The sequence below is a fragment of the Cupressus sempervirens genome, chromosome 1 (genome assembly GCF_028749045.1).
Source record: "Cupressus sempervirens isolate cs-2001-9-10 chromosome 1, ASM2874904v1, whole genome shotgun sequence".
Lineage (NCBI taxonomy): Eukaryota > Viridiplantae > Streptophyta > Pinopsida > Cupressales > Cupressaceae > Cupressus > Cupressus sempervirens.
Window position 1 is genome coordinate 293,554,765 of NC_143118.1, and position 22,512 is coordinate 293,577,276.

Below are 22,512 nucleotides of genomic sequence, written 5' to 3' on the forward strand. Positions count from 1 at the left end.
CGAAGCCACAGATGAATTTTTGCACAAAGTTAATCTTCCCATAGAAAGATTTTAATTCTTTGTAGCTATTGGGTGGAAACAATTTGAGTATCACCTCTACTCATTTTGGGTTGATTGAAATGCCAGCTTCAAAATGATATGTCCAAGAAGCTTCCCCTTCGTAACCCCAAACAAATATTTCTTGGAATTGAGGGATATGCCATACTTTTTACATCAATTAAGTACTTGTTCTAGGTTAGCAATGTAGTTGCTCCTCTCCTTTGAGAAAACTCTAAGGTCATCCATGTAGATGACAATGCATTTCGTCCACCAATTCTTTTAATGCCTCGTCCATGGCTCATTGAAACATAGCTCCCATGTTGATTAGCCTGGAGGGCATCTGTCTATATGTGAATATTCCCCACTAGGTGGTGAATGTTGTCTTCAATCGATCCTCTTCATCCACTATTATCTAATTGTACCTTGAATACCCATCTAGAAATTACATCATCTTGAATCCATTCACAATTTGCAATACTTCGTCGAGTGAAGGTAGTGGGTAATTGTACTTTTGAGATACTCAATTTTGGTTCCTAACATCAACACAAAGCCAAATTTATTCACTTTTCTTTCTTACAAGAACCAGATTGGCAACCCAAGTAGAACGTCGAATTGGAAAAATGATCTTGGTGTCCAACTATTTTTGGACCTCTTCCATTATTTTAGTTTCGATGGTAGGTTTCACGGACCTTTTCCTTTGATGAAATGACTTGGCATTGAGCTTCAAAGGAACATTATTTGTAATGATATTGAGATTGCATGTCTTGAGCTCTTCATAGCTCCACACAATAATGTCCCTGTATTCTATGGGAAAATGTAACATTTCATCTCTTTTCCAAATGCTACATGCTTTTCCAATCTTGACCAACTTGGGGTCATCTTCTGTACCTAGGTCATAAGGATCTCACTTGTCATTTCCTTTCTCTTCAAGGGTTCTCTTATGGGATGTTTATTCACCCTGATCCAAGACATTCTGACTACACCATCCCTTTGGGGATAGTGTTGGTTTTCATATTTATTATGTCATCTTGGTCTTCTTCTTCTTCTAGGTCTCCCTCAAGTGTATCATCAATTATTTGTCCTTTGAACAAGTCGTTACACATGATGAACTCCATAATGTGTCAATCATCCTAAAAGACCTAAAAATTGGTGATATTATCTAGGATGGATGGAGTTTCCATGAGCTCGACAAAGAACCTTTTTAGTTTAGTCTTCTCAATAGGTTGCAATGTGCTAGCCAAGATAGCAAGTGCATCAACAACCATGTTCCTCCTTCTTGGGATAGGTTTGGTGTTTAGCACCTCAAAGTCATTCATCAAGTCTCACACTCTCTTATGATAGGCCATTAACCTTTTGTTATTGCAAGAGTAAATTGCTTTGACTTTTTGAATCACCAACCATGAATCACCTACTACAAGGGCCTTGACATTCTTCTCAAGTACGAAAAGAATTTCTCACACTAGGATCTCTTATTCCACCACATTGTTGGTGCATATGAATGACAAGTGATAGGCATCGTGAAAATATTTGCCTTTGGGATTAATTAGTTCAAATCTAGCTCTAGCCCCTTGTCTGTACTTGGAACCATCAAACCTAAGAGGATTTATATTTTTCCATTCTAACCTTTTCCTTCACTTGATCTTTGAAAGACCTTTTCTTGAGGACCCTCTACATCTTTCCTTGAGTTGGCTTTTTGTTGGTAGTTGCCTCTAATATGGGGACAACTTGTTCTCATTGTTTATCCTAGATTTCTTCGATCTACTCGGTGGTCTTGGAACTTTTGAGTTAAGGATGCACAATCACTGAGACACAACCTTATCCTTTCACAAAGTGTCGCCATTTGCAAAGGTGACAATTCCTTTGGGAGGAGAAGATAAGGCTCCTCCATCCAAGGATGTTGTTTGTTATGATAGTACATCTTGGTGAATTGTATTGTCATTCGTGGCATTTTTTAAGAGCATTGTTTGCTACTTTGTTGCTTGTTACCAAAATATTATTAGGCAATGTGTCTATAGATTGAGACATCTAAATTAACACCTGAGTAACAACATCCTAGCAACTCGAGCATTCAAATTTAGAATGAATTGTGTGATGCAATCTACAAAACCCAAGGATCAGTAAGATATTTGGATCTGCATCTTCTCTAAGGCATTGTAGGTTGGCAACCATGTTGTCCACAAATTGAGTGAAAATTTCATCTCGTGGAGAGAATTCTTGTAGTCCTATAGTAGGGTTGTCATCAGATATTTCCATTTGAAGCACATCAAGCACCATTACTTTGTAGGACACTAAGTCTAACTCAAGAAATAGTACTTTGCTAGGGGCATTGTATTATGTGATAATCTTCATTAGCTTAGGCTTGGCATCGATCTTGATTTGGTTGTTTGGTCCTTTCCATGGCAACCATAATTGCATGAAATTCATAGAAAACCATCCTCTCTGACACTTGGTCCATTCCCTTCTTAAAAGCATGCCATATGTTTTAGGGATGTCCACTACATGAATATCAATGATATCCTGGATCATGGGGCCTGTAGTCAACTAGATGTGCATATCTTTCAACACTTGAATGACTTTTACCTTTGTTTTGTCAGGTTGGATCACCACTTGGTTGGTAGGTTGTGGAATAACTCCTAGCCTTTGAGATATTGAGAGTGGCATAATCTTACACAAGCACCTAAATTGATAAGGCACATATGTAGATTTTTCTTGAAGATATGGATCTCTAGTAGGAAAGGAAACACTTTCCCCTTATCTTTAAGCATAGTGGGCATAACTTTGGTGACATTGATTTGAGGAGTGGTTGCCTTTTGAGTGATGGTGTCCACAACTTCCTTGGTATGATCAAGTGCCTTAAAAAGTACTTCTATTTGGTTGGGACAACTTTGTAACATTTCATACATCGTGATATTTGCCTTAGTCCTTTTCAGCTCTTTTATTGTGTTATATTTCTCCATTGACCAATCAGAATTCTTCAACATGACAAGAACATTTCCTTACCCCTAAGATTGTTGTGTTTAACAGGGGCTCGCATAAGCACCAAATTGTTGCTTTCCCATGGACTGGGAGGAGTAGGTTGTAATCCAGGAGGGATTCCATCAATGAGTGGTTCCCTCTGACTACACAAGTTGTAGGTGTTTCAATTATCATTGCGAAAGGAAAACATTTCGACAAGTTTAGCACCTCTTGGTTGAATGGGAAAACAAAATTTTCATTGGCAAAATCTTCTTCCTCAATATGCAGTGGAGTATCATAGGATTCCATTAACATTGTGTTGAACTAAGGGGGAGGCATGTTGTTAGCATCATTTAAATTTTGGCTCATATCTTGATTTCCTCTAAAAAAACACGTTGGTATCCTTGGGTATACTTTGGTTCATGTTTGCTTGATTGATTTCAGAAAACTAAATATTGTTGTTGGTATCATTTGAGATGCTTCCATTGCTTAGACGAGTATTCCACTATCATTTTTTCCTACGAAGCCCATTGTTATGGTTGGATGCATTGAAATTATTTCCTATAGTGTTATTCCAATAGGAGTTGAAGTTCTTTGTATGGATTTCCCATAACTACTATTTCTTGGGGCTGCATTAGAATGTTGGAAACTATTTTGATAATTGGAGACAAGTGATCAACTCATTTGTAATTTAGGACATGGTATTCTTCATTTGCTCCAACTCAGTGGTTGGTGTAACCTTCTACTTGAAGAATGTTCCTTTTGGAGGCTCATATCTTGGAAAAGTTATGGAAGGGGTTAGGATGGCAAGCACCTGTTACACTAGTATAGGATTTAGTGAAGGGAATTGATTAGGCAACACTTGTGCCCCCACAGGATAAAGTGGTACCATTGTGGCGACGCTAGTGGGAATCACCATGCTTCATCCACCATTAAGATTAGTTTGTTGGTGAAAATAACTACCTCCTCAAAGAATTTTTCTAGTTTGTCAATGTCTATAACGGGAATTCTTCACAAGAAAATAGAGGTGAGTTGATCCATGGAATTCAAATAAATTTGTATTGCAACTTCTAATGGTACAATATAGGGGGACTCCAACCTTTGGTAGGTCATATGGAAACGATGGTTAAACTAGGAGATGGTCTATGTTGGGTCCCTCTTGATAGATAGAAATTGGTAGTGCAAGATAGTCTAATTGATGAATGTCTTGAATTGATCCAAGAACAACTTCTCAAAAGATGCCCACATTGTGATAGATGCCAATGGTAGGTTCATGTACCAGTTTAATGCAACTTCTCCCAAAGTGTATGGGAACAAATGAAGAAACACGTCTTCATGTTGAATTTTCTTTCTATTGCATATCGCTTTGAAAACTTTGATGTGGTCTTCTATTGTTTGTGTTTCACCGTAGATGAATTTTGGGGAAAAGTTTTCAAAATTCTTAGGAAGGCCATGAAGTGGACCTAAAAAGTTAATTGGTGAATCATGTGAATCATGGACCTAGTGATGGTGGTTGACTTTGTTTTGGAGAGTTGTGTGAGACAGCATGGATGGAAGTAGTAGAATGTGAGGTGGGTGATGATGATTATGGAACTTGTGGCATGAATGGATGGAGTTTAGGTATCCCTTTGTCACTTTGGGGCTTGCAAAAATGGTCAAGTTCCAGGAACTCGTGTTTTCTAGGTGAAGATCTCAATGCTCGTTGAAAGGGAGATGGTGGATCAAGAATTTCTAGTTTGCACACCTCTAGAGTTGTGCACCTACATGCCTTTGCAACTGCAAAATTTCAGAGGTGTTAAAAGTGCAAAATTTTCCCTCCTAATGCCACTTTTGTAGAGAGGTCATTTTACATGATGGCAACAATAGAAATCACTACTACATTTGACCTCATTTTTCTACCAAAATTTTTGACCATCAATTAAAAAGATTTAGGTTGGTCAGATTGTAGAAGGAATTTTTTTAATTTTTTTTTTAAATCTAAGCCCCTGTTGGTCGAAATTTCAACCAACACGGGCTTAACTTTAAAATGAAAAATAATTTTCGATTTCATTGTTGAGCGCACAAAGGAGTTGGAGCTACAAAGCCTTGGCTCCACCCATGCCAATGCCACTTGTTTTCTCGTCGTCAGCTCCTCGTCTGGAACACTAGACTCTCCATCTCTCACATCTAGCTCTGAATCTAGTGAAATGATTCCTCTCAATCATATGTACCTGGACCTCATCGACTAGTTGAGGTAAAAGGTTTTACTACTTGCTCCAGGTCCCAATATGTATTACCATATGGCTATGGCCTTCCCATTTGACCTATACATGCATTTTGAAGCAACAGATATTGAAAAACCTACCTGAGTTTGCACCAGAGTAGGGGGAGATGGCAAGAGGATGGTAAGAAACTCTTCTCATGCGACGAGAACCCACCTTCTATTGGGGTTGGAACCTTCCTCCATTTAGGGCATTGGCCAATCTTCTCCTCCTACCCCCCACTATGGCAAAGGGGAATGGGAATTGCACCCAACTATAATGCTGGGGGGGGCTATAGTTGGAGTTCCTAACCACCTGGCCATCTAGCTACCCAACTAAAATGGGGGCAATAATCTATGGTTGGGGGCCCTGTACAAGCTAGTCAATCCTCCAAATTTTCTAGGTATTCTAGTAGCTAGCTCACTTGATCTTCCAATCAAATTCAACATGAATTACTTTTCAAACCATAAGGGTACTAATCAATTCATTATGCATTGTATGTTTTAGGTTTTTTGTTAACGGAAATTCTTATTAATGGTTGTATATGATAAACACCTTGTAGTGGTTTGTAGGTATCTGCTATTCTGAAGTGGATTCAGTTGATTCAATTGTTTTAGCTATAAAAATCTCAAAATAAAATGTAGCTTTAATTGTATGAGGTGGGACTAAAATTTTATGTGTTGCTAGCAACATGGGAGATTCAAGGGACTGGAAACTTGCCTGACCTATTCCATCTTGCAAGACAATCTGATCCTGCATCAAACAAACCTATAGATAATCGCCTAGTAGTGGTTCCATGGATGCCTTCCCAATTTCGCACATGTGTGCAAAAGCTTTCATTAGATTAGAAGGCAGGTTGTGATAATGTTATTGCAAATGAGGACCACATGATGATGGATGATGATAATGAGGCTTTGATGGAGGAGGATCCAATCTCACCACCATAAGCAATCACTTCTTGTAATAATGTAGCAAATGAAATCGGTAGTGATGGATTGTAGTGGCAACATTGCATGACCCCTCAGTCACCACTCAACACACAAGTGATGTGGTCATATTAATGACTTTTTGAACTTGAAGCCTCTTTCAATGATGAAAGGTATGGTACATTAGACTAGTCCTTAATGGAGAGTTTGTAAGTTTTTCTGTATGGATTTGAGTTCATTCTGAGCTTTATGCATGTATTTTTCAAACAATGACATCTATGGGAAAATCCTATATGTCTTTGATGCTCATTGGCGAAGCATTTTTTCTGTGATTGCTATTAGGACATGTAGCTCTTTTGGTCTCTTTTTTTAGTTGTATCTTGGTCTCCAGACACCACACCCCCCCCCCCCCCCAACAAGGATTATCAAATATATTAAAGTACATGTTTTTCTCGAATAGATTTGTATTTTTCCTACACTCCCTTAATAGAATTAGATTGTAGTGCAACTTGATCTTTATGTATATAGTACTATAATTGTTTTCCTTTTTTTTAAAGAAAACATATTTTTTAAGTTTTTGTTATTTTTAGAAATTTGGAAGGATTACAAAAAATTAAAAAAGAATAATAAATTGATGTTTGAAGATGCAGATAGATCTGTTAAGTGTAATATATAAGGAAGAAAAATCTAGGGCAATTGTTTCTTAAGTCTCTGCATTGAAAGGCAACAAACATTACCACTCCAAGATATCAACAACAAAAGTTAAGATAACAACTCTCAAAATAGATGTCAATTTTGTATTAAGCGATGCATCACAACGGCAATTTTAACACTATTTTTTGAAGTTGAAAGACTAATCAAAGTGTGTATTTCTCAAGGTTTGTACATTTTGTTCTCAAGTCTGTACATTTAAGACAACTAGTTCCTTGAAAGTGTTTTAGGATCAATATATAATAGTATGAGCTTGGAATTAAATTTTGAATTGGCTTGAACATAGAGTCAATCACCAGACTGCAAGGAATACCACGGAAGGTTAATATGAGCAACTAAAAAAGCAATTGAACTAGACAAGCTTTGTCTTGTAGGCATCGTACAAGATTGTGAACCAATCATCCCAACATATGTTAACCATGTTAGTTTGTTGTTTGAAAACAAATCCAATAAAACTCATCAAAGAAAGAATATGTTGATTGTGTCGTCATTCTTATGGCTATCAATTTGGATGGAAGGATCATGAGAATGGTAAGGTCAGAGGGGCTTTATTACTGACTAGCCTTTTTTGACTTCTTAAATATCTACTCAAATGAATTCCATTGTCTATCATAAACCAATCTATAAGCAATCTTGTTAACAAGTGCTTGTCATACCATTTTAGTTTTAACCCTTTTGGATATGTTGAAAGTTAAAAAGTATAATAAGGTTTGGATTAGTGTCTCTCTTGACAAGATAATCTTGGATGTTTCACGAATGATTGATGAGACATTGACAAAGTGCTCAGATGCCTTTTAGCTATAGTTGAATCTTTTTCTGACAATTGGAAGGATCTTTCTATGCAACAGACGCTTTAGGTTTTGCATCCAATATAGGTATTCATAAAATTATTTCATCATTTTATGAATAAACCAAACTGACACTTCCATGTGTAAAATTAGGCTCAAATAGAGCAACATTTTGTTTACCTTTCTTCCAAGTCCACGTCTTTCATATCTCTAATCATGTTTATTATATAGACTTCAAATCAATACCATGAAGTGGCTCACAAACAATGATATTTAGAGTTACGAACAACATAAACATCAATGTTGTTGTTAAGTATCATCTTTTGCATTAGTAGGATCATCACTAATACGTTTAAAATCATCTATTTTGATTTGAATTGTTTTTATGCATAAGATATGATTTTCATTTTTCATATAGAAAAATCATTTCTGATTTGAATATAGCAATATCTAGGTTAATCTAAATGTAGCAAACTCTTGGTTCAAAATTTAATTGTAGGAATTTCCCTTCTCAAATTTAAATATTGAAATATTGCAATTATGTTTATCCTTTTCTAGAGATTTACACAAATAGAAATTTCTTCATTTTCAAAATAATTATCGCAATTTTGTTTAATCCTTGTCTAGTGGTTCAGGTAAATAGTTAACTCCTATCATAATTGAAGCAATATTTAATTTTTGGTTGATATTTTTCTATAAAAAAGTTGTTGCTTGTTTAAACAAGCTATTGATATTAACACACTAACTACATGTGATGACCCTACCTATCCATGGGTTTTAAAAGATCCATTTACTTGACGATCTATGTGCCATGTCACAATGTCACAATGGCATATCTATTATCCCACTAGAACAATCACAGCCCCACATATTAAACAAGATAAATTAGAACATAACTCAGACACACATGCCCATATAACTTGAATGCTACATATATGTATGCAATAAATCTTTTGTTTTTATAGAATTGTTTCATTATCTATGTTACGTGGTATAGTTTTAGTAGCAATAAAGTGGCTTGAATGCACTAATTTAAAAGTTTCTTGTTGTGCAAGTTTTGTTTTCAGTTATAACTCATATGCACATGTTTTTCTTTTTGATAAGTGATGTTTTTAATATTTTATTACTTCAAAAGAACTATTTCATAGAGTTTCTACATTTTTAACAACAAAGGCCTAAATGCCTTGGTTTTGCCTATTCCTTCATATGTTGCAGCTTATTCATGGTGATCCCAGTGACTAAGCATAGCCTCCCTAGACTTATTGAACATTACACCTCCTATTGTTTCAACCTTATTCTTCCTTTTGCATAAAACAGGAGGCGGCATTGCATTGGGGATTAACTCTTTCTGCAACATTGCTTGGCGTCACTTTTGGCTTTCTCCTCCATTCTTCCTCTATCCTTCACTGGTCCTCCTCCCACTGAGAAATGAAATGCAGTAGCTCATCCATGTTGCCCTTGCCTCCCCAACCAGCTTCAAAATTGGCTCCTCAAAGTTGAAAACCATGAATGGTTGCACCCCCTTTGTTGGTCCTTGAATGCACCTCCAGTGACTCTGTCATGCAAAAATCAAGCCCGACCTTAGCTTAATCCTACCACTTTTGGAAATTCAAACGCCCTTCTGGTTCCACACAGAGCTCTATCACTCTTGCCATTATGCCTTCTCTTTTGTTAGCAAAAAAAAACATGCACAAGACAAAGACAAAATGCCTACATTTGTCCTTGGACGAAAATCCTCTCCAATAAACTCCTTCCTAAACAATTGACATAGAATTCTGAGAAAGTCCTCATTAACATGGAACACCTCTCCCAACCTCCTTGGTGTGATTTCACCACGAAGGCTTGGAGTCTATTTTTTCTTTGGCATCATCTAATAAAAACTTGCTTCCATTCTCACTGTTATTGTTGTTCTCCTCTCTTCTTTTTGCATGACTCCTATTCGGAGAGCTTCTAAATTCTCTCATAAATCTAGAAAGTTCTCTCCATTTCCTTGCATCACAAGGAACAGTGCCAATCTATCACTAAAATCTCTTCCCACAACCAAAAATCCACGTGCCCATGTACCAAAACACCTACACCCAAGTTGCCAATCTCTCCTCCTCCTAATTGCTCTGTCACTTCCAATAAAGGAACTGTAAATCAATTACAAGACTATATTTTAGGGGGATGAGAAGTTAATTGATCTATTGCCCTCCACCATCTCTATATTTTCTTGCAGATCAACTCCAACATTAGCCATCTTGTCCCCAAGCATGTTTTGTTCCCGCCCAATGTGACTAACTTGAAAATCCTCAAATCCCTCTAAAAGCCACTGAATCGTTCTAACATACTTGTCTAAAATCGGGTCTCCATATTACCCTAAATTTATCCATTAATTACAATCATTGAGTCTCCAATTAGATGAATTTTCTTTCCACCTAGTTTCTTTTCCATTCATTAAACATTGTTTGTTCCTACTGGCAATGCCTTTGCTCCTAAAGCCAAAATATTATCCTCTACATCTAAAATTGCACATCTTATTCCACTACAACCTAGATTACCTTTTGTGGCTCCATTAAAGTGAATCTTAATCTAATTTTTCCCCATCTTACTTTCATTATCCTCTATCTCTTTGCTGCACTAAAGGTTTAACCCTTGGAAACCCATTAATGGGTAACTCATATACACATATTATCTCAATGCATAAATTTAGGTATACAACAAATCTTTTCTTCTTATAGAATTGTCTCCATTAGCTATCACTATGCTACTCAATATAGTTTTAGAAGCAGTAAAGTGTCTTGAATGCACTAATCTAAAAGTTTCTTTTCACAGGCCTTGGCCATATAGCACAAGTTCAATCTAAACAAGCCGATATTGTAGAAATATGTTTAACCTTTATAATTAATTCTAGAAAGATTCTTTTAATAACTTATTTCCTCTATGGAGATCTGTCCACAACACTCAAATTGTTGTTGTCATCCCCAGTGGTCTCTCAGGTATGGTGGGATAGTAGTGGATGCCCCCTAGCTGGCACCAAGGTCTTCAAATCTTTGTAAGGATTTTGAAATATGTTGCAGAAACAGGAAATTCTACAGTGATATTAGGCCAATCTCCAAGATGGCAATAGATGTTGGAGATGCTCCTTTGACCATCCAAGGGACAGCCAGCCAAATGTCCAACAGCAAAGCAATTTTTTTTAATGTTTAAATTCATTCATGATATTAAAATAGCACATATAAATATATCATGAAAATTTCGACCAACACGGGCTTAACTTTAAAATGAAAAATCATTTTCTATTTCATTGTTTGATGGAGCGCATGAAGGAGCTAGAGTTGGAGCATGGTGTAAGGGCTTTCTAACTATGGCATTTAATTGGCATTGTTTTCTTCTGGATTTTTCGATCCTTCTACATTGTAGGTCCTCATTGCATTTCTGCACCATAGTTTCATGATATATTTCTAATCTCCACGAGGTTGACATTGTGGTTGTAGGGGCTATGGAGAGGGCACTTCTTCATCATCCGCTTCATCAGTGATTAACTTGCACCACAGACCGACGGTCTTCATCTTTTTTGTTGATGGATTGATACTTTATAGATCTCCCATTTGAGTCTTGCTGAGTATAGGGCAAGCAGGCTGAAAAGAAGCAGAAGAACTGTAAACAAGGCATATGGCGGGGTTCTGTCTAGTGCAGTTGTGCGAGAAAGGTAACTTGTCATTGTTATTGCCTTATATTTTCCATGTTTTGATATTCCTAGTCTTTGATCTTGGTCAATACATTTTCTTATTTGTTTAGATTCTCTATACTGTTGTCTCTCTGTAAACATCTCTTATCAAATGCTTAACTTTTTTATTTTTAAAAGATTCCATTAAATTTGGGCTTTATATTTGAATGATTTTACATGATACCACTGGCAGTATTCTATAAATTTTCTTATAATGTGTGTTTTGCAAACCATTTTTCTTTACAATTATTATTTGTTTCATTTGAATTTTACTTCTTCTTTTTTGGTGATAATAATTGTTTATTGCATCAAAGCTTTTGATTAGAAAGACCATCCAAGGATTCTATTCCCATCTAGTTAATTTTCTCATATGCAATATGAATATGATGTCCATGGTTTACATTTGGCTTTGAACTAGATCACATAGCATTTTGATCACTTTGGATTGTTTCAACATATGCAAGGTTGTGAATGGGGAAAAAGACTAGAGGAGCAATGTCATTGTCAAGGTGAAAAAAAAAATAGTAGCAAGTAATGAATCAATGTTTACACAGTGACAAGATCATGGAAGATCAAAACATAGTGATATTCACTGTTAAAGCAGCAGCCATACATATAGTGACAATGAATGCATGAAAGCGAATTCCTAGAATGATTTGAAAGACTCAATTGTAGTGACTACATGACAGTGACTCTTTTATAGTTTATACATCAAAATATACTCATTTTCTTGTATAAATATTCAATAATGGAAAAAGAAAAACACATCTATGAAAAGAACATAGAAAGGGTTCGAAGCCCAACAACATTGTGTCATGGAAATGGTAAATAATGAGAAAAGGCACTAAATAACAATGGTATGCATTGCCACGGTGAGGGGTGAATAGTGGAAGAAATGAAAAAAGAAAATAGTGGTCAAAATGTGATCAGAACAATGGAGAACAACCATGGCTACCATACGGACAATTATTTCAAATGATGCCATAGCACTGATCTAAGAAAATGTTGACATAAGATGTAATGATCAGTGTTGCAGTAGATCAAAGTGTAATGATTAAGTGAAAGATTAAACCATGGTTAAGTGGAGAATCATAGGAAAATAAATCACCTCTTAACAGATTAAGAGCACTGCTACCATGATGATAACAATTCAGGAAGAAAGCCTGAGACAGTGGAAGGGAATAGTAAAAGTTGTAAATAGTGATGTGGTTATTTATGATATAAGCAACAGTGAAAAGAATTACACATAATGATATGGTGCCTATCAATTGAAGAGATAGCTTGACATAAGATCAAGATTAGTGGAGAAATGTGATTTTTAAGGCTGGATGACAGTGGAGATGGCATAAGAAGGACAAGACTAGAGATTACTCTTATGAGGGGAACATAAAGATGCACGACAAAGTTTTGGGCAGGCATGCAAAGTTATAAAACAAAGTGTGAGCAACAAGATGTTAAAGTGTATTGAAAGCAAGAGTGATCTCCATGGTCATGACAGGACAACAAATGGACAATCCTTTTTCAACAAGAAAGATAATAAATAATAATATCCAAATATACCTTGTGTTTAATGATAATGTTGTTTATATCAGTGATCAACCATGCATCATGCTACAATATCGATGTGATAAAATTTATCAATGTCAGTGAGAATGAAGATCAAAGAAAAGTTACATTAAAGTTGCAGCAAAGAATATCCTCATGACATCAAGGTAAATAGTAATTATAAGGTGAAATGATAGTATTGGTTAGTCATGAACACATAAATGCAAGACATTTATGAGAAAAAGAGATGTGACCAATAAACAATCAAAAAATAGCCTTCAGACATTCAAAGGCATCATGGAATAACGGACTGAAGACTAGATAGTAAAATCACAGTTATAATGTCAATGGAGGATACATTGAAATTCTTAAAAATTTATCCCACCCTGAGAAGATTAATATGAGCTTCAAGTTCAAATAGATTCCTACATCTTGCATCACCTATAGACAAGCCACTTTTCAAGGATCGTGTAAGCAGTTCAAGGGCTTAAAAAGTGGAGGTTCAAAGGCAAATGCAGCAATTCAACAATCAATTAAGGACTCAACATGGTTAGCCACTAATCAAGGAAGCTTCAAAAACTAAAAATAGTAAGGTTCCTACAATTTGACTTGACGTCTTTGAAGGTTTTTGTTCATGCATGGCCTTTGAAGATACTTTGAGCATTTAAAACAAAATTGGGCGTCTTTCCTTCTCTTCTCTAGATATCAAGGACCTTAATCCAATCCTGTATTAGTTTCATCTTTAGTTCCATTTCAGATCAATTGAAGACCTTTCTATAAGGCAATTGTGTTTCCCATTTTTCTTATGTTCTTTCAATTATTGCCTCTTGCATGAGCAAAGGCATAGAATGTATTGAAACTTAGATACAAAAAAGCTTTTAATCACTTTGGAATGGCATTTTCTGACATTCCCTAGTAGAAAATTCCAATTCCCAATGAGTAATCGTATGTCACTATGCTTTTAACTCAAATTAAGGAGCAGTCATTGATTCATAATACATATGTCCTAATTCCTTACTTCTCTCCTAGTCACTAACCTTAAGAAGGATGATAGATTTACTATGCCAAGGGGGCATGAAATAGCCTACAAGTGGGTTCCCTCAAGGTTCTTACATTCATACATTAGTTGATGATATATTGAAACCATTGTTTTTCTCTTTCCTTTAAATGTGATTTGTGATGGATACTTTGCAGTTGGATATAGACTTTATGCAAAAGGGCTCGATTATGGAGAAGCCAGATATAATTAACGGTGCTTTGGAATCCCCTGGACTGGGTGTTCTTGATGGTTTTTTTGCAAGTTTGTCTATGATCATTGTTAGTGAGGTAGTATTCTATTTTTGAACATTTTTCTTTTGAATTGAATTCACTGGGATCATTGCACCATAATTGCTTCTTGCAGTATGACTTTTAAGACTTCTAGTATGTTGATTACATGTTTTTTTCCCTACAAGATTGGAGATGAGACTTTTATTATTGCTACACTCATGGCAATGCATCATCTAAAGTCCATTGTCTTGTCTGGTGATCTTAGTGCACTTATTGTTATGACTATAAGTAAGACAGTTACTCTAGCATTGTATATTTTCGGCTTCAGTTTTGGAATACAGTGTTCTTAATGGAAGTGATTTTGGTAAAGACATATTTGTCTCATTCATACAGGGTCAGGCTTGAGCAAATACTGAATTGATTTAATTTGTATGATGTTGTGAGTGAAGCTGCTATCAATTGGATTAGGGTGAATAGTTCCAAATTTGATCTCAAGGAAGCACAAAATATTGTTGCTACAGGTAGGGAAGTGTACATACTATCCTGATGAGATACTATTCGACTTTCTTTTTGCATAGAGCTTTTTTAATATTTTATCATATTAGAATTTCTTAGTGCTCTAAATTACAACCTCACCACGTCCAGGGATCTGTGATAGTTCTCTATTGTTTGTTTGATTGCATACTTTGTGTTCCTTACTTATTGGATATTTCCTTCAAAAAGCTTAAGGCACTTGTCCTATGGTATCCATCATTTGCCATTTAATTGCGGTGGATGTTAGAGGATCACAAATATAATCATAGAGGAAACATTTTCCATCAAATGTCAGAAATGAAACCAGAGTTAGAAATTGGTCAAAATGCTTTTGTGACTACACTTTTTGACTGATTTATGATCTTAGACAAATTAAGAAGGATAATTGTTGGATACACATTCTTTCTTAGAATGTAGAAGACCTCGTCTAGCAAAATTTACATCCTATGATATATGGAGACTTTATTCCTTTGTATGTGGCGGTCATGGTCGACTAGCTAATATATGGCATTATATTATGATTGTTAACAAGTAATGTCTCTTTGTAGTTTTATATGCTTTTTTTGGCTTGCATTTACTTTATATTGCCTGGAGGTCAAACTCAAAGAATTCACAAAAAAAAGAGATGCAAGAGGTATGTTAGTGTTTTCTCTCTCTTTACTAGTCAATGAACTCTTGATATCAATTGGTTACAGATCATTTTTAATAGATTTTCTAAGAAATTAAGTTGCCATAGCACTTTGGATTATTTAAAATATTTTTTACCTTAGTTTTTGTTGATGTGATTTATATACTCCACATTTTTTGTAACTTAACATCATCTCTACAATCCAACCTTTTTCAAATCTTGTATAATTTTGATATATGTAGTTTATAAGTTTTATTGGCTCATGAGATCATTAGCAATGTTTACATGCTTTCATGGGTTCTACTAGTTTTCCTTTTGTGACAACTACAGTTTTAATGTGTTTGGTGCAGGCATTTATTTTGTCATTTTTGGCTGAGTGGGGAGATCGTAGCCAAATAGCCACAATTGCAGTAAGTTGCCCCTTGAATTTATTCTTATCATTATGTTTTTTGATGATCCTGATAAAAAATCTTTAGGATTATTTCACATGTTGCTAGCTATTTACACTTTACAGTAGCTGTACTTTTTCTCTACTTGCTTGATAAGCTAATGGTTAAATATATGTTTTCCTCTTTGAAGGCATTTTTAATTTAATTTAAATAACTTTGTTGTACTATTAAAACATTTGTAAACATTACATCTTGGAAGCTCATTTTTACTATTAGAGGATCATTTAGTAAACATTGCATTTTGGTAATCATGCATGCATTAATATACTTACTTGGTCCTAAGTTTATAGCGATATATCATGAAAATTTGAATATGAAATCTCTCCAAGATGGGTTTATAAAAAAAAAAATCAATATGACTTCTCCATTAATTATAAGAAGGGGTAAACTGCCAAGCAAAGCTCCACTCAATGAGGACATGGTTGGAAGGGGAATCAAAGACGTAAACTGTGATAGTGGCACGTGCGCACGCGCACACACACACACACACACACACACACACACACACACACACACACACACACACACACACTATATATATATATATATATATATATATATATATATATATATATATATATATATATATATATATATATATATATATATATAATGGTAATGATGATAATAAAATAAATAAATTATAATCTACAATATATAATAATAGTTAGTAAAGATGATAAATATGTATTACTATTATATAAATTTCCTACCAAAATCATTGTACAAGATGATGTGCATGCATTCGAAGCTCTATGGGTCTATGGAACACTCCAAGCTATCTAGATTTTTCTCAACACCTTATATGTAAAGAAGTTTGTGCACTAAGTATTCATTTGTCTGTATTTTGAGCATTCCACTAGTCTTTCCTGAGTATTCTTTCCTATTTGTTGTTCCTCATCATATCTAGCTCCATGCACTAGTATTACACACTTGCAAAAGCAATTGTATTATCATATTGATTGTAGATTTATTTCTGAATATTATCATTAGGGGAGGCCACCTCAGAAATATCCCCTCTTTGAGGAACACATCCTAGGAGAGGAGATGGCATTTCCTTGGCATATTGGCCTTCTAAGGATCCCCTCCTCTTAGAAATGATGAGATTTAGGGATCATGTATCCTTACAAAACACTGCTTTCAAGGTTACCTAAATTGGTAAAATTGCAAGGAATTTTAGTAGCTACGAATAGTATTCCTATAAATATTAAGGCTGGGTATATCTAAGATGAGGAATTAAGAGTGTTGGTTATGGGAGAGTCAATAACCTCTACCTATACATCAAAATATGGAATACTGTTTTATGACAATCAAGTAGTGATATTGTCTAAATCTGACTATAAAAATGATCCTCTAACAGTAAAAATGAGCTTCCATAGTTGGAAGCATTGAGAATGTTAGATCATTTGTCATTTCCTCCTTTATTTATAAATTATTATCTCAATAATAGGTCACAGACAAGTTAACAAAAATGTTTGTGTTTTGCAGACTTTGTTTTTTAGTTTGATTCTCATATTAAGCAATTGTATGCCTTGAAATGAGAATTAGAGTAAAATACATTAGTCAGATGCAGGGAGTTTTTTTGGATTAGATGCCACAAATGAAGGTTATCGCTTCCATCAAACCCTCATGAGACTTGCACCTACCCTAGGGTTTCCCACTCCTAGAAGTGGACGAGGTAATAAACCCAATTTATTCAATTGTAACGGCAAATAATAAATTAGACAATGTAGGTGTCACATAAGGGTTTGAACCCTAGGTCTCCAACATGAAAACCCATGACTTAAACTATTATATTGAACCCATTTGACTTATACTATAAGTATTAAACTAATAGTTGATATGGGTGTGCCTAAGCTCCTAACAGAATGCCATGTCGTGCTGTATTTGGATTGTGCTAAACACAATGGATTTTTACAAAAAGAAATAGCAATTGTTCTTCATGATCTTTATCTCAATTTCTATAAAACCACAAAAAGTCTAGTAAAAAGAAGCATGTTTTGCACAACTGAATTTGTTTCCAAGTTTTGTTGTGTCATTTGTGGTGAGTTTGATATGATTTATCTTAGATCTGCAATCCATATAGTAGAATGATAACAAGCTTGTAGACTAAATATTCTCTTAAACTAATAACTGTTATCTAATATTATTAATACTTTTAACTCATATTCATTATATTACATTGAAATCTAGTTTATTTATGGTTATTTATGTCTTATTTTTATTGTAGATATTATTTAATATAGAGTTGGGCAATTTGATAATAATCATTGTAACGCTTTAATCTCAACAAATACAGTCTTAGAAGATGTAGCTTTTCCAAACACAACATAATCAAATTAACTATTTTTAAACATATTGCAACAACAGGAAATAGTTGCTATGCGACACTTGTTATGATAATCATAAAACCGTTTTGTCCTGTATTTATATGGATTTTGAAATATTCTTATGAAATTCTCTTTTTGGATCTTCAAGTACAACAGTACCGCAAGAATTAGCCAAATTTGATTTTTGGACTAGCTGGATTTTATCTCTAGACTTCTATCTATCATTTGTATATTCATTTCCTCATGAATCTTGCAGTAATAACATTTGGAGGCCTGGGTTATATTTATAGCTACTTTATGATCCTTATCTAAATATTGTGGCATCATTTTCACATTAAGAGCTTTTGTGTCCTTACAAAATAAGAACCATGCGATCCATACATTTATTTTTATTTTTTCATATTTGTAAGAATTGCCACTTTTATGCATGAGGAAAATTCCAAGTTGACTTGGGCACTTTGGACTCATTGTGGAATTTCCTTTTATACTTTTAGTTGGCTACTCATAAGAATGCACTTGGAGTTGTTGTTGGTGCAACACTGGGACACGCAATATGCGCTACCCTTGTTGTCATTGGGGGAAGTTTGTTAGCATCGAAGATTTCACAAGGGACAGTTGCTACTATAAGAGGATTGCTCTTTCTTTTCTTTTCATTGAGTTCTTACTTTTACCCTCCAATGTAAATTAGTCTCGTGTAAGGTAACTAAACATTTTCCCTTGCCTAAAGATTCTTTAATTCTTTTGCGTCAATTTTGTAAATACACATTAGCTAGTAGAAAACTATCAAGTATCGATCGTATACTGCTAGCTACATGTCCCTGTGTTATGACTCATGAGCGCTGCAAAAAAAAAGTGATAAACAAATTCAACAATATAATGTGAAACTCCCCTGCTTGTCTTCTGAAATGTGATGACCCTATTTGTTTTGATCGTACTGCTATTGGATCAATAGAGTTACAGTAATTTGTAAATAATTGAAAAATGAGGTCAACAATATATTGAACTTGCCCCATCTCTTCCTGTTCTTGAGAAGGCATTGCCTACTTGCTTGTTTCTTATGCATGATGTTTAAATTTTCATGGTTTTTTTTTTCTCCTACCTAAATGCCTTTTATCCAAAGTTGTATTTAAGGACTGATGATTGGGTGTTTTGCATGACATTTTGATTGTGTGGGGTAAACATGACTAGATCTTTCCAGTGGCTAAGGCCTTTGAATTGAAAAAGTGAGTACTTAATACTTTCAGTTATGATTGAACATTATATTTTGTAAGTTCTATAGTGTGAATAGCATGGGAAGCTTCCACAGTCCATAGTGCTGAAAAGAAACTCTCGGAAACAAGTAAGGTCATAGACATTGTGACACTCTATATAGACATTGTGACACTCTATAAATGGATTTGGGATGATAGATAATGTGGTTATTGTTGAATGTGAAGTCCAACAGTCATCTGAACATTCCTCCCTAGTAATGATTACATCCTTGTGATTTTCCCCCTCTGTTGTTTATGAAAGTGTCTCCCAATGAAGTTTCATGATTCTTCCTCTTCATGTCCTTAGCAAGAAGAATTTCAACATCATCAAATCTTAATATACTTTCTTTCTTGCCAACTTGTTGTAGCCATAACTATGCATCCTTGTAATTATTTTATACTTTAGGTGGACAAGTAGGCAGGTAAAACAATTGAAGAACTTCAGCACTTGTCCTATATCCTCACTTGTCATAATATGACCAAATTTTTTTAATAGGTAATGGGCTGAAGTCTAGTTTATTCATTATTTTATTATTTATTGAAATTGTTATTATGTGTTAAGTTTGAGGAGACTCGAACCCAAGACTCCCATATGAGAGGCTAACTATTTATCATTGGTGGATGTTATCTAGATCAAACAAATATCAACTATATAAACTTTATATCTGGACTACATCAGATAATGGAGATAAATTTATATAAACAATTATATTTGTTATGTCAATTTCAGTAATATCAATAATGCTCTTAGAATAACAGAATCAAATTTAGGATGGCAAGAAGTTTGATATGTTTCTGATTCTTCTCGTTATGCATAAATGTTCATTTGTTCCATGTTGTATCAAGCAATTGTTTTTTATCCAAGCCATTTAATTTGGAACCTTTTAAATCTCTGCAAAACAGATAATGGAATGGATGTTGTGCAATTAGAGGACACCTTTGAGAAGAAAATTTCTCCTACTCCAACTTTATCTTTGCAGAGATTTAATAGGTTGCAAATTAAATGGCTTGGATAAGAAACAATTACTAGATACAGCATTAATAATTTTTTTTTTTAAATCGACCAAACATTGGTGGAAATTTTGACCAATTCTTGATAGTTTTCTACCGATTACAGGACATAATAACCTGGCCAAAATAACCCTGGACAAAATAACCCAGCCATAATAACCCAAGGACAAAATAACCCAGGGTCATAATAACCCAATCCAAAATGACCCGGAGTCAAAATAACCCATGGACAAAATAACCTCATAAGATTATAGAGAAAGGAAAACAAAATTTGTAAATTACAAGTATATTTCTAAGAAAAAAATTATTTGAATTTTCAATTAAAGTGTCAAATTATGATATTTCTTGTAGAGTCTTTGAGTCAAGCACGCCATGGCTTTCATTTCATTCAACTTATGTTTGACAATGATCATCTCAATTTTTGGAGCATGATTATGTCTTGTACTGCTAATCACATCACCAGATTCTATTTGTGTTGTAGTATAGCACCGACTTGAACATTTATTTGTAAAATATTCTGCACAGCGCCAGATCATTTTATTGACACCTTCTCGATGAAGCAAATATGTGTAACCATTTAAAATGAGTAATTTCTTATTTTTTTGACTTACTAAAAATTGAAGAGGCATTGTATATATTAAAAATTATGAAGAATTTCTTAATTCCCTAAAAGTATATTTATTTTTGTATACTTTATAGAAACAAATTTAATATAATGTTTAAAAAATTATATTAAAAAATATATTTTTTATGAATTTTGATTTCTCTTTTTCTTATCACTCTACACACTCTTCATTCTTCTCCCCTTCTTCCTTCATTTACTTCTCTAAGCTCTTAATTTTACCACTTTATATATCCTCTTAATGCCTCTTCATAATGCCTTTTGACTTACATCTTTTCATAATAACTGTTATTTAGCTTATTCCCACAAATTTGTCTTTATTTTTATAATTGTTTACCATTTTATAAGTTATTTAAGCATATTAAAGATGTTTTAAGGCTATTTTAGGGGTATATAATGGATATATGGTCTAAAAATGACCTAAATATCCTTTATGGTGCCTCAATCCCTTTTTAAGCATACTAACTTGATCTAGAATGACTATGGGTTATTTTGTCTATGGGTTATTTTGACCATCGGTTATTGTGTCCTTAGGTTATTATGGCGGGGTTATTGTGCCCAGGGTTATTTCGGCCAGGTTATTATGTCTGGCACCCTTTTCTACCAAGAATTGGTCAAAATTTCCACCAATTATTAAAAAATATTGACCAAACATTGTTGGAAATCTTGACCAATTCTTGATAGTTTTCCACCAAGACTTGATCGAAATTTCCACCAATTATATATAAAAATTGACCAAACATTGGTGGAAATTTTGACCAATTCTTTATAGTTTTCTACACAAGAATTGGTCGAAATTTCCACCAATTCTAAAAAAAATCGACCAAACATTGGTGGAAATTTCAACCAACAATGACAAATCAAAGCTAGCAAAAATTAAAAATTTTCAACCAATGTATTAGTCGAAATTTCGACCAACCTGCAGGTTGGTCAAAATTTCGACAAGAAAATTTACCACGAACTACTTGGTCGAAATTTTGACCAACCTGCGTCGAAATTTCGACCAAAATTCGTCAAAAATTGAGTTCAAATTTACTAGTGAATCCTTACAAATTTATCTTTTCAATTTTTTATTAAATTAACCAACTCCAAAGTTCTGGATGGTTATTTTTCAACCCAATGGGTAGCTCAATTAAAGATAAATGTGAATGTTCACAAGAAGACCTTTGCTCATGGTATCTGTACATCCTATAAAACTTTGAAAAGAGCATGACCACAAACTAATGAAATTAGGAGTAGCACATTGTCAACTCCACTAATGCAATCGTTAAAGGGAACTTAATGGAAAGTGAAAGATGTTTCACAATTCATCAAATCATGTAGCCACAAAAAGTGTGTGCACATGAGACAAATCGGTATGCAAGAACTTGAAAGTGATCCTTTCTTCAATTCGTCACAACAGAGGAATTTGTTAGCAAATATGACAAACACTAGAGTTAATTGATTGCACAAGCATTAACATACAATAAGACTATTGGTTCCATTTCTATTCATGAACATAAAATT

At 34.4% G+C, this 22,512-nt stretch overlaps 1 pseudogene; it reads left to right on the forward strand.

Annotated features, from left to right (window-relative positions):
- The first annotated feature begins 14,111 nt into the window (after window positions 1-14,111).
- Window positions 14,112-18,806, forward strand: LOC149577263 (GDT1-like protein 4; annotated as a pseudogene).
- Window positions 18,807-22,512: the final 3,706 nt, after the last annotated feature.